The following is a 13568-nucleotide window of genomic DNA, read 5'->3' as shown; positions in this document are numbered from 1 at the left end:
AATGCCAAAGTCGTTCTTTGATATAAGGGAGAGTGAACTAAGAACAGAGTAGGGACGAAGAGCAGGAGAAGAAGATCAACATTTAACAAGGGATGAGAGGTGGGATGGAAAGGGAGAGAAAAGGGGAAATTGCATGGTAATGGAGGGAGACCCTCATTGTTATACAAAGTTACATATAAGAGGTTGTGAGGAGAATGAGAAAATAAACAAGGAGAGAAATGAATTACAGTAGATGGGGTAGAGAGAGAAGATGGGAGGGGAGGGGAGGGGGGATAGTAGAGGATAGGAAAGGTAGCAGAATACAACAGTTACTAATAGGGCATTATGTAAAAATGTGGATGTGTAACCGATGTGATTCTGCAATCTGTATTTGGGGTAAAATTGGGAGTTCATAACCAACTTGAATCTAATGTATGAAATATGATATGTCAAGAGCTTTGTAATGTTTTGAACAACCAATAAAAAAAAGAAGAAGAAGGCTAAAAAAAAAAAAGATTTCTATTTACTATTGTAGTATGGGTTTTGTTGAGAGGGCAACTAGCTAACTCCTACAATTTTGATCCTGGGATATAAGATTTTCTTTGAAAATGCATTTTCAAAAGCCAGAAACAGACCTCTGACATCCTCAGCCTTCCAGTCTTGATACAAAACCCAGAAGAGAATTTTTTTTTCCAATACTGAGATTGAACCCAGAGCCTCACACTTAGGCAAGCACTCTACCACTGAGTTCTATCCCCAACCCACAGTCCACAGTTTTTATTTTTTATTTTTATTTATTTATTTTTTTGTTTTTAATGATAAATTTGGCTTCTAAACAAAAATTATGTATAGCATAAATCACCATTAACAAATTCCAAAGACAAATGCTTATGAAATCTGAAAACAACCAAGACCCATTGGGGTGACTAGAGTGTGTTACCAAGGAAAAAAGATTAGTATGCAATTGAACCCAACATATCAGTTGAGTTTTTTAATGTATCAATTTCACATGGTCCAAAGAAATTTTACAATGAAAGCAAAGATCAGAAGAGGTAAATTAAGGATAGAAAGAGAATAATTTTTTGGCACCGATTACCTTGCACTATTCAAAGTCCAGAGAAATCAAGTATGATGGATACGAATGCTCTTATTGTTCCATAGTTGTCTACTATTGTAGGATAAAGATGATTTACTTCATTATAGCTTGGAAAAAAAAAATCTTTCCTTCCTTTCTTCCTTTTCTGTACTGGGGATTGAAACTACAGGTGCATAACCATTCAGCCACATCCCCAACGCTTTTTTAAAAAAATATATATTTATTTTTTAGGGCTGGGGATGTGGCTCAAGCGGTAGCGCGCTCGCCTGGCATGCGTGCGGCCCAGGTTCGGTCCTCAGCACCACATACAAAATAAAGATGTTGTGTCCGCCGATAACTAAAAAATAAATATTAAAAAAATTCTCTCTCTCTCTCTCTCTCTCTCTCTCTCTCTCTCTCAAAAAAAAATATTTATTTTTTAGTTGTGGTTGGACACAAAACCTTTATTTTATTTATTTATATGTGGTGCTGAGGATCAAACCCAGGGCCTCACACATACTAGGCAAGCACTCTACCACTGAGCCCCAACCCCAGCCCCAACCTTTTTAAAAAAAAATTGGGGGACAGGGTCTCACTAAGTTGCTGAGACTGGCCTCAAATTTGCAATCCTCCTGCCTCAGTCTTGCTGGAATCAAAAGTATGTGCCACCATACTTGGCTTAGAAAAAAAAATATATTTCCTAAAATTGTATACTTCCAGGCTGGGGATGTATCTCAGTGGTAGAGCGCTTGCCTAGCATGTGTGAGGCACTGGGTTTGATTCTTAGCACCACAAATAAATAAAATAAAATAAAGGTCCACTGACAACTAAAAAAAATCTTTTAAAAAAAATGTATACTTCCTGTTGTTCTCATTCCAGTCTCCTCTGAATAAACATGTAGTTATTTAAAACTTCTTGGTTACCCAATCAAAAGACAAGAATATAATTTTCATATAAATTTTTTTGGTAGATGTCCTGGTTTACTTGTAATTTCTTCTGAGTTTCAGTTATCATGGTATTCATAGAGTCTGATCAATTTTAGATTTATTATAAACTTTATATTTCCACATCTGGGACCTGGGGACCACACACAAAAAAATAACAATTTTTTTTTGCAGAGAGTATTGGGGATCAAAACCAGGGCCTTGTGCATGCTAGGCAAGTACTGAAAAACCAGCCTCAACCTCAGAGCAAAGCCTGTCCAAGGAAGGGGGGTGATCCTTGTCCTTGGAAAGACCCACAGAGCACTCCTAGGCACACACCCACCCTGCTGAGTTGTTTGTCTGTAGATAATAGGAGAGATCTGTGGTGCCAGGTGTCCCTGACTCAGTTAGGCTAGGTGAGGACCCATAGCAATCCCCTAGCAGCCACCAATCAGCATGAGACAAGGAAAATACCTGGGATGATGCCAAATGACCTTCCCAGTAGTTTATGGTGGTTGATAACCTGTTGGGAAGCCATGTAGTTCAGCACTACTCCCCTGGTGGCCTAAACCAATCAGTTCAAAGGAATCCCCCTCTTGTACTAACCAATCACCCCTACCCAACTTGTTCCCACCAGTGAATGTGCTAATCATGTTTTAGAGTTGTTTTATGATTTTCCCGCGGTGTGTGATGATTTGCTAAGAGATGCTATGATGTATGTGAAGTCCCTGCCTTCCCCAAAGAGTGTATAAAACTGCTGCAAATCCTGGGCTCCGGGCCTCTCAGCATCACCAGTTGCTGTGTGTGCATGCGGAGGACCGAGCTAGCTCGAAATAAACACCTCTTTGCTGCTTACATCGATCTTGGTCTCTGATAGTCTTTTGGGGGTCCCAAATTCGAGCATAACAATATTACTTTGTAAGCCACTACCCAAGGAGCCAACTGATCTCAGTGTGTTGTTTCAGCCTTTTTTATAAAGCAAATCGCCCCCCACCTTAATGGCCTATGGCAGTGTCCACTTACTGTTCACAACTCTGTGGATTGCAGTTTGGTCTGGGATCTGCTGGGTGGTGGTTCTGCTGGTCTTAGCCTGGAGTCATTTGTGTGGCTATATCATCTCTCTAAGCTAGTCTCACTCACTAGCACTTGACTCAGCTGCTGTCACTCGGAATACTTTAGTTCATAGTTTCTAATAGGTTGGACTGAGCTCCCTATGTGGTGATCTCAGGACAACTTTCTTCTGAGAGTGTAAGAGCAGAAGCCTTGAGAGCTTTTTAGGGTGAAATTCAGAAGTCACATAACATCACTTTTGAATTCAGCGAACAAATCAAGCCAAAGATTGGACTAACATTCAAGAGGTGAACAGATTCCCCCTCTTTTCAGGAGGAGAAAAAATGATTTGTAGCCAAATTTATATTTCTCCACAATTTCTAAAATAAATTTACTCATTTTCCCAGTAATATCCATTATAGAAAAAAGGATTCACTGGTCTAGGACTCAATAGAGAAAGAAATAGTGTATTTAACTGTTATATCCTTTTTGTCTCCTTTAAACTGAAACACTTTCTTAGTTTGCCTTTCATGACAGTGGCTTTTTAAATTAAAAAAAAAATTTTTTTTGACATTTTGAATTTTGTAGAATGTCCCTGAATTTGAGTTTGTGATTTCCTTGTGATTAGATTCAGATTGTGCTTTAGGACACAGGGGCCTTGTACATGCTAGTTAAATGCTCTACTACTGAGCTACGTACACTGTCAGCCCTTTTTATTTTGTTCTGAAATAGGGACTTATTGAGTTGCCCAGGCTGACCTCAAACCTGCAATCCTCCTACCTCAGACTCCTGAGTAGCTGTGTAAATTGTATACCTTTGACATGAACACTATATAAGGGATGTTATGATCTCCTCATTGCATTACATGGGAAGAAAATGATGTCAATTCCATTATTGTTAGTACTAACTTTGATCAATCGATGTTTCTGTTGCCCAAAGCTTGGTGCTTGTCATCAGTGCCAATCCAATAACGAAGACAGAGTTTTGAGAAAAAGGAAAAAGACAGTTTGTTTATTGCTTTGCTAGCAAAGGAGAAACACAGGAGACTCCTATCCCAAAAGCTATGATTCTGCCCATCAGCAGGAACAGGGTGCTTTTAAAGAGGTGATTCAGAGAAAATGAGATCAGAGAGGAGAGATCAGGAAGGACTAGTTCAGGGAGAAGAAGGTTGGGTAAAAGAAAAAATATGTAAGTTTCAAAGCCACAAGGGGTATAGTCAAAGCATCAAGTGAACCCCTGTTACATTTCCACTGTAAAGTTAATATTTTAATTTAGTAATTTATTAGCAATTTATGTGATGATAAGCTATTTGTTACTTTCACTGACTAGTTTTAATTTCAATTAAGTTATTCTAAATAATTTTTTTGGGGGGGGGTATTGGAATTGAACTTAGAGGCACTTGACCACTGAGCCACATCCCCAGCTCTATTTTGTATTTTATTTAGACATGGGGTCTCACTGAGTTGCTTAGGGCCTTGCTAAATTGATGAGGCTGGCTTTGAATTTGCAATCCTCCTGCCTCAGCCTCTGGATGAGCCTCTGATTACCGGTGTGGGCCACTGTGCCCGACTAAATAAAATTTAAAGAATATACATTTTAAAAACCTAGGTTTATGTATCAGTTTGCAGCTTATCAACTGTGACCTCAGTGCAATACACTAGGTGGCTTTGAGCCTCAGTTTCCTCATCTGTAAATTGAAATTAATACGACTTTTCTCATAGAATTGTCATTGATAAAACATGGAAAGTACTATCGAACTGATCATCATCTATTTATTTAACTAGTTTTTACTAGAGTCCTTTAGTTTTTAGTAGTGTGCTGGGAAGAGACAAGCAAAGCAGTATCCTTGCCCTAGTAGATGGTACAGTGTAGGCAGGAGCAGCAAACTTTTTCTACAAAAAGCAAATATCTAGTAAACACTTCAGGAGGTATGCACACAGTGCATAAATGAAGGGGTGTTGCTATTTTCAATAAAACCTTATTTTCTTATCAGGTGGTAGGTTGGACTTGGCCAATGGGCCATAATTTGCTAATCTTTAACCTCAAAGATCTAGACCAACAAATAAATATAATTTCAAATTTTCACAAGTACTATAAAGGAAAATATGGGTGTCAGATGATTATATAACAATGACTTTACCTTGTCTAGAATATAAAGGATACTAAAGCTCAAGAAGTAACATGTATGCTGAGACCTGAAAAACAGGTAGCTCTTAACTAAGCAGGGAGTGACAGCAGGGAGCTTTCTGGACAGAGTAGACAGCATATGCTAAAGTACTAAGGGAAAAATTCTTAAAGCACTTTTTTTAGAACTCAAAGTCAATGTTACTAAAGGGAAAAAAGTAAGAAGAGTAATTTTACAAACATTTATTAATTCCTTACTATGTGTGAAGCATTGTTCCAGTTGAATGGAATACATTGGTAAATGAGACTAACAAGGTCCCTGCCCTGATGGGGTTGACATTTGGGATAGAGGTAGTTAATGCAGCTAAATAATAAACATATGAGTAAATAATTACATATTTAATATGTAATTGTATGTATGTGTAAATAAATGTGATTATAGATGTGGCCAAGAAGAAAATAATTTCTTCTATGATATAAAGCAGCATGAGGTTACTTTAGATGACTTTGTTAGTGGTTTTTGAGAAAATGACATTTGATCTCTGAACTGAAGTTCTCTGAAGAAACTGCATCTACATTAAAGATCCTGCAGATTCATTTTGATTGACTAGAGCATTGGGATTTGGAGAGATGGAGAATTACAGGTCATAAGCAAAATCACCATGGGCTAGGCTGGGGATATGACTCAATGGCAGAGTGCTTGACTGGGGAGTTGCTGAGAGCCATAGCCAAGTAGGAATGACGCATGGCAATTTCTTTGTCAGCCTACCCAATGTTGCTTAGAGGGAGGACTCTCCATTGTGGAAATGGGCTTGCCTTGGACCCAGGTCATTTGCAGTGACATTGCATGAATGTTTGAGAAAGGCGACCCTGCTCAAGGACCAGGGTGGATCTGGGTTTAGGGAGGATCCTGCTGGATTAGGGTGGGTCCAGGTTTAGGGTGTATCCTGCTGGGAATAGGGAGTATCCTGCTGCTTCAGGTGCCCGCCTGCTCCTTGAGTTCCCATTGAGTTCTTGCGGGATTCAGAGAGTATTTGGTATGCAGAGCCTGGTGGAGTGTGTGGATTTTTCCCAGAACGTTCATGTAGAGTGCCGGTGACAGTTCAAGAATAAAGAGTTGCTGTTTGAATCTACAAGGTGTGGTGGCTCTCGGTTATTTTGTGCCCAGCCAGACTGCGGCAGGGAGTGCAGGCCCTGGGTTTCACCCCTCCACATACACTACTGAAAGAAAACGAAAAGATTACGTTGGGCTATTCCAGACCCTTTACTAGCCAATGACCTTAATGTTTCTTTCTGACCTAGCTTTCCCCTCACTAATAGATAAACTTCTCAAAATGTATTACTAAACCTAGCAGACTTCCAACCTCCACCATCCCTAAGGCTAAGAATGTTGTAACACCTCAAAACCATAAAAGACATTTCTATCCTTTACTGTAACCTGCTTACCTGATACTCACACCAACATAACAGGGAAATGTTTATGACTTTCTTTTATTTTGTGGCTATAAAAGTTTCTGTAATATCTTCTGCATTGCAACACATCATGCAAGGTAATTTGAATAAAAGTTCCGAGGCCATGATCACTCATATTTGGCTCAGAATAAGAAAACTATTTCTTATTTCCTTTAAAGCAAGAGTTGTTCTTTTATGTTGACAGATGTGAGATTTGAACAGAGAAAAGGCCCAACTTGCTGGGCATGGTGGCACACACCCATAATCCCAGTGACTCAGGGGGCTGAGTGAAAGGAAAGCAGGAACCCAGAGATGGATGAAGGAGAAGTGAAAGTCAGAGAGCAGGGAGAGATACACATGCGCGTTTATTTGTCAGAGCTGACCAATGAAGGCCATCTCTCCATAGATGGAAAGAGGCAAAATAGGTGGGTCTTAATGCTGTGGTTAAGGGTGGGGTTGGTATGAGGGAGTGGTGATATGACCTTGGGCAGGAAAGAATGCAGTTGGTGAAGGGTTGGTTTGGTTTTGAGGGAGTGGTGAGCCTTTCTCAGAAAGGCCCTGGAGGGGGAAAGTGAATTTTTTCTTATAATCGCTGCTGTCACTTAAGATGGCTGTCAAGATGCTAAGCAAGAACCTTATATTCCCCACTTTTTTGTTTGTTGGGACCCTTAAGGGACAGGGGCATAGATCAATCTTCTTCCTGCTGGGGCAACATCTGGACCTTTGTTAGGGGTGCAGGGTGTCATTGAGGCAATAGAGATGGTCAGGACATGCTGAGATTCTGACTCCCAATTTTGGTGAGGGGTTGAAAGTCCTGTAACAGAAGCTGGTTCATGGTTTGGTTAGAGATCCTTTGAATCTGGTCTTGAATAAATCTAATGACGCGGAGGCAAGCATAAGCAAAAGGCCTATGACAAGAAGAGAGGTCAGGAAAGGAAGTGCCCACTGGAGAAGGCGGTTACTTAGCTGCCATCCTTCAGTTCCAATGGCAGTGGGAAGCTTTGAGGCCTAAAGGAGATTGGTAGTAAAGGGGGAATTAGTAATTGAGGTTCCCTTGGTGGTAAGGAATCAATCTCCTTCCAAACAGCAGAATGTGAGAGAAGTATGTGGAAAGTGCATTTAGAGTCAGTGTAGACATTGAGGGAGGCTCCCTTTGCCAAAGTGAAGGCTCCAATGAGGCCAAAAAGCTCAGCCTCCTGATTGGATGTGTTATTGGGGAGGGGAGCTGCTTCCACAACTGAGGTTAGAGAGACTATAACATACCTTGCCTGATCAACTTCCTCCTGAAGAACAGAGGAGCCATCTGTGAACCAAGTGTATGCTACCTGGAGCAAGGAGCCTTCCTGTATGTGGGAGGGATGTGGAAGAAACTCCTCCAGAGTTTCAATCATGAATGGGTAAGAGGAGAAGAGGTGGAAGAGTCCTGAGGATCAGGGAGGAGAGTACCAGAATTTAAAGGTGAGCAAAGGTGTGGAAAGTAAGACTGGGATCTTCCATCAGGGAAACCCAAATGAGGCTGGTGTGTGGACAAAGAAGAAGAGTGTTAGGTGAATGGAAGAAAGTGTGTGGTAATTGTCCTGGGCTCTCAGGCCAGGATCCCAAAGCAGCTCAAATCCCTGGAGGGGAAAGCAAAGCTGATGGGAGAACATGGTCAAGTCACTGGAATCAATAAAAAGTGGCATAGGACTAATCACACACACACCTGGAATAAGAAGTGGGTTTAATGGGGCTGGGGATGTGGCTCAAGAGGTAGCGCGCTCGTCTGGCATGCGTGCGGCCCGGGTTCGATCCTCAGCACCACATACAAACAAAGATGTTGTGTCCACCGAACTAAAAAATAAATATTAAAAAAAAAAAAAGAAGTGGGTTTATTGTCAGGAGCCTGTTAATGCTGCTCTGCAAAAAAAAAAAAAAAAAAAAGGAGGAGTCCTGGGTAGGATCTTCTGTCCCTTTGGAAGCAGGCATAGGGGAGGTGAGAGCTAAGAGGACTTGTGTGGAGAGCAAGAGTTGCATAGAGGGCTTACAACATAGAGAGGAGAAGGCCTTAATGTATGATCTCTCTTTCCATTTTCCTGAATGCTCACAATAGTTGAAAAGATCCCTGATAATATTGGGATCTAGAGTGTCATTAAGCAACCATTTAGAGTCCGAAGGATATTGAGCCAGATCCAGTTGCACAAATGGCTAAGTTTGGGGTAGTTTAGATCCAGGGTGAGAGAGACCCTAGGTTAGCCAGGAGGCAGCCTAGAGGACTATGGGAGGGAATGGATGAGGAACCGCCCATGGTGAGACATAGGAAGTGAGGTTAGTGGGATGTCCTCCAGTCTCTAGTATCACCCAGTTGAAAGGACTGTTATGCTCAGGGGGTCACTGCTGGGTAAGCATCAGGGCCAGGGCCTATAGAGGCACTTGGGCATCTAGCTGAGACTATGTAGGGGCAGAAGCTGTAGAGATTAACCTAAGGCGAGAGGTAGTCTCACCAGGAACATCTACCAATCACCTTCAGTGGTTTTTCTCAAAACCCACCTATAGACCCAGAGGACAGTAGGGATTAGCCATAGCTGTGAAAAGCTGTGGCTGGGGATGTCCCCCGACTACACGGTAACCCTGGGAGTGCTGGATTATTGATGGTCACTTCCCAGGACCTGTAGGTCATTTAGGTCAATGGGAGACAGGGGTCTTACCTGAAATATCTGGTGGTGGGTACAGAGAGGGCATTTGGTAGAATGGAGGGCATTCATGATGGAATTCAGATCGGAGCCCAATGATGCTCAGTGATCCTTGAAGAGGGGAGCAGGGGCAGGGGCACGGGAGGTGGGGGGGGGGGAACTGATCCTGGGGTTTCAGCACCAATGAAATGAAAGCGAGGAACTGGGAGATGGGCTATCGACAAATGAAAGATGGAGACCAGGCAGAGATACAAACGAGAGTTTATTTGTCAGAGCTGACAAATAAAGGCCATCCCTCCATAGACAGAGAGAGGCAAAACAGGCTTGGGGTTCAGGACTTTTGTGGGGCAGGCTCAGGGATTAGACCTGACTGGGTCCTAATGCCAGTGGTTAAGGGTGGGGTTGGTATGAGGGAGTGGTGATATGCCCTCGGGTGGAAAATAATCTGGTTGTTGAAGGGTTGGGTTTGTTTTAGGGAGTGGTGAGCCTTTCTCAGAAATGCCCTTGGGCAGGAAAGTGAAATTTTTCTTAAAATGGCCATCCAGATGCTAAGTAAGGACCTTACATTGAGGAAGAAGAACCACAGGTTCAAGGTCAGCCTCAGCATCTTAATGAGACCCTGTATCAAAATAAATAATTTTAAAAATTGGGAGAGGCTAGGAATGTAACTCAATGGTTAAGTGCCCCTGGATTGAAGCTCTGGTACCAAAAGAAAAAAGAAAAAGCCAAACAGAGGAAAACAGAATGTTAAAAACTGTGAAACAACAAAAGCAGAGGCCCTTTTTTCCTGAAAGCTTGGTCCTTGTGAAGCCAGATTTAAAGTTAGGTAGTCAGTGTAGTTAGATAAATCGGGTCTAATATCGAGTGAAATCTAAAATGGAGACCATGCGGAGAATGACTCAGGGAAAACACAGGACAACTCATGGAATGTTAATGAAGTCCCGAAAAGGCCCTAGGCCAAAGTCCATCCCAAAGAAGTGTTAATGAAGTCCTTCCTGCTCAGACTACTTCTTTGGCCCACCTGTGTCCCACCCCTCGGGCCTTCCCACCTACATTCCATCACTGAAAGAAACTATAAAATGGAGAGACAACCCCACTTCCATGGATTCCACCTCTTGGGTCCCCTTCTTCCTCCGGGAGAAGTCTTTTCTGCTGTCCTTTAATAAACTTCTAATTTCTACTCTGACCTTGCCTCGGCGTGCTTCTTTGGTGTTATTCTTCAACATTGAGGAAGCAAGAACTCATCACCAGTCAACAGTGGTAACACTTGTTGTTAGCACAAAAGGACCAGATGCAAACATCGTGAATCATCAAAAGCCTTTATTCAGGAATAGGGTGATGCCTCTGAAAGACCCACTTTCCCAGTGGAAAGTGATCTACTGGCCAAAGGTGGAGTTCATGCTTATATAGGTTGCACTGAGAGGTAACTTAATTATTGACAGAGTGTGTCTAATGGAGGGTCTGGGGTCAGCAGTCAGTATTTATCTCTTTCCCTCCAGGATCCCATTGTACTGTCACAGTGAAAGGACTTATTTTGGGAAAAATCAATGCTTTGGCTTCTTTCCAGAGATGGCCAGTCTAGGCTTTAATGGATATTTCCTGCCCAGCGCTTGTCTTATCCCTGGGAAAGAATGTATTGGGAAAGGATGAATGTTATCAATGTGTTGACTTCTTCCTCATTCCCTCTCCCCGAGCCACACTATTTTGGGGGTGGTCATTTTCCACATCCAACACCTGTCCCCAATGTCAATCCAATAATGAGGACATCGTTTTTGAGAAAAAAGAAAAAGGTTTATTGCTTTGCTAGCAAAGGAGAAACACAAGGGACTCCTGTCCCAAAAGCTGTGATTCTGCCCATTAGCAGGAACAGGGAGCTTTCAAAGAGGGGATTCAAAGACTACTACATTCCACGTGTTCTCTGTTGGAGTTGTCATTCACTTGTTAATTGGGAGATAGTGAGTTCTTCTGGTCATCCCTGAGGTCTGGATTACTTTGTTCCTATGGTGGGTGTGTACTGGGGACAGATAACTCTGTTTAGGATGAGGAAGAAAGGTAATCTTGATTCCTGTGAGATTAGGGATGGGGAGAGAGTAGGGAGGAGAAGGTAGAGGAAGAGAAAGAAACATGTCCATTTTTAAAATAAGTTGCAGAGCAGCAAGGGTTATAGTCAAAGCATAAAGTGAACAACTGTCAGACCCTGAAACAATAAAAAGCCAGCATTACAGGGTTAAGATCTACTGCAAAACTAAGGCAGCTGCAGAGACACTGAGAAACTGATGTGACTCCATTTTTGAGAAACCAGCCTCTACCTCAGAGCAAAGCCTGTCCAAGGAAGGGGGCTTGACCCTTGTCCTTGGAAAAACCCACAGAGCACTCCTAAGCACTTTCCCATCCTGCTGAGTTGTTTATCTACAAATAACAGGAGAGAGCTGCTGCCCCAGGTGTCCCTGACTCAGTCAGGCTAGGTGAGGACCCATAGCAACCTCTTAGCAACCACCAATCAGCATGAGACAGGGAAAATACCTGGGATGCCAGATGACCCTCCCTGTAGTTTATGGTGGTTGATAACATTGGAAAACCATGTAGTTCAGCACATACTCTCCTGGTGGGCTTAAACCAATCAGTTCAAAGGAATCCCCCTCTTGTACTAACCAATCACCCTTACCCAACTTGTTTCCGCCAGTATATGTGCTAATCATATTTTAGAGTTGTTTTATGATTTTCCCGCAGTGTGTGATGATTTGCTAAGAGATGGTATGATGTAAGTGAAGTCCCTGCCTTCCCCAAGGGTGTATAAAACTGCTGCAAACCCTGGGCCTCTCAGCATCACCAGTTGCTGTGTGCGCGTGGAGGACCGAGCGAGCTTGCAGTAAACACCTCTCTTTGCTGCTTACATCAATCATGGTCTTTTGGGGGTCCCGAACTGGAGCATATCAATACCCCTCTTCAAACACCAGTTTTTTCAATCATGCCAGAAATATTTTAGACATTTCTCTCAGAGTAACAGGCATGAGTTCATTGGAAGGAATGGAAGAAAGACAAAGGGACACTGTCAAGGGAGAGAGTGGGTCATCCCAGAGAAGAGAAGAATGGCATGCTTCTCCTGCCTCCAGTTTTATTGGTCCCAAGGAAGTTTCCAGAAAGTCTCACCCAGGTCCACCTCCTGACTTTTGGCTGGTGGCAAGATGATGTAAGATTTTCAAGTTCACACTTCCCCACTACCATGACAACTCTAGGTCACTTTGGCCCATCCTGACTGTTTCTAATTGGAATCTGTTTTGACATATTTTATGGTTAGGGAGAATTATTTCCCTGAATTCTGGGATCTGGTCTACATAAGGGTCACAAAATTTCCCTTGACCCCTTCAGGGTAACTTGTGCTCTTATTGGCATTTGGGGCCAGCATTTCTCCTGCAGATAACAGGTAATTTGTGAGAAATATAGTATATCCTGTCAACTTAAGTTAAGCAAGGCTGCAGATAAGTTGCTCATCAAAAAGGAAAATAAATGGGCTGGGGTTGTGGCTCAGTGGTAGGATGCTTGCCTAGCATGTGTGAGGCACTGGGTTTGATCCTCAGGATCACACAAAAATAAATAAATAAAACAAAGATATTGTGTCCATCTACAACTAAAAAATTAAAAAAAGAAAGAAAGAAAGTGAGGGTAAGCACAGTGAGACCAGTTTATACAATTATCTCTTAACCTCATGGTCCCTCCCAGGTCTTTTTCTATCAGTGCCGCGACCCCTCGCCGGCAAGGGAAAACACGACACAGGATTCTTCTTTCAGCAGTTTATTCAGGCCTTGATTCATGTATCATCTTCTAGTGACCTGCCGCCGAGCGCCCAAGCACAGCCTAATAAAGCCTCCAGCATACCAATCTTAAGCTGCCACGTGGACCTTTCTCATAGGGTGGTAAGGGATTGCGTGCCAATTCTCCATATTAGGAGTTGTTTATCACAGGCCACAGTGGAAGCTGGCGCCATCTTCTAATGGCGGCCACGGTCTAATTAGAACGGCTCACCACAGTTCCCCCTTCTATTTTATAAAACAATGCAGGCGAAAGTAGAGGTCCTATCCCACTGTGCAGAAGTGGCTCCAATGTATGGTTCAGTCCTAAGGAGGCGCCTTCCCCAGACCTGACTCCATATCAGCCGACGCCTTTTTTCGTAGGGCGGGGCGTGGACGTCAAACCCGCATGCAATAGGACATGCTTTCCTTGAGGTCCGTTGAGGGATCACTCAAGTGCAGTGCCTTGCCTCGCATCCTGCATCGTAACAACGGCGAGAAGTAGGAT

General features: G+C 42.7%; 1 pseudogene; it reads left to right on the top strand.

Moving 5' to 3' along the window:
* The window catches only part of LOC125616622, a 6776-nt pseudogene extending 6231 nt beyond the window's left edge, over positions 1–545 (top strand).
* The last annotated feature ends 13023 nt before the right edge of the window (positions 546–13568 follow it).

The sequence above is a fragment of the Marmota marmota genome, unplaced genomic scaffold (genome assembly GCF_001458135.2).
Source record: "Marmota marmota marmota unplaced genomic scaffold, marMar, whole genome shotgun sequence".
NCBI classification, from domain to species: Eukaryota; Metazoa; Chordata; class Mammalia; order Rodentia; family Sciuridae; genus Marmota; species Marmota marmota.
The sequence above is the reverse complement of the archived record's forward strand: the minus strand, read 5'-3'. Positions and strand labels throughout refer to the sequence as shown.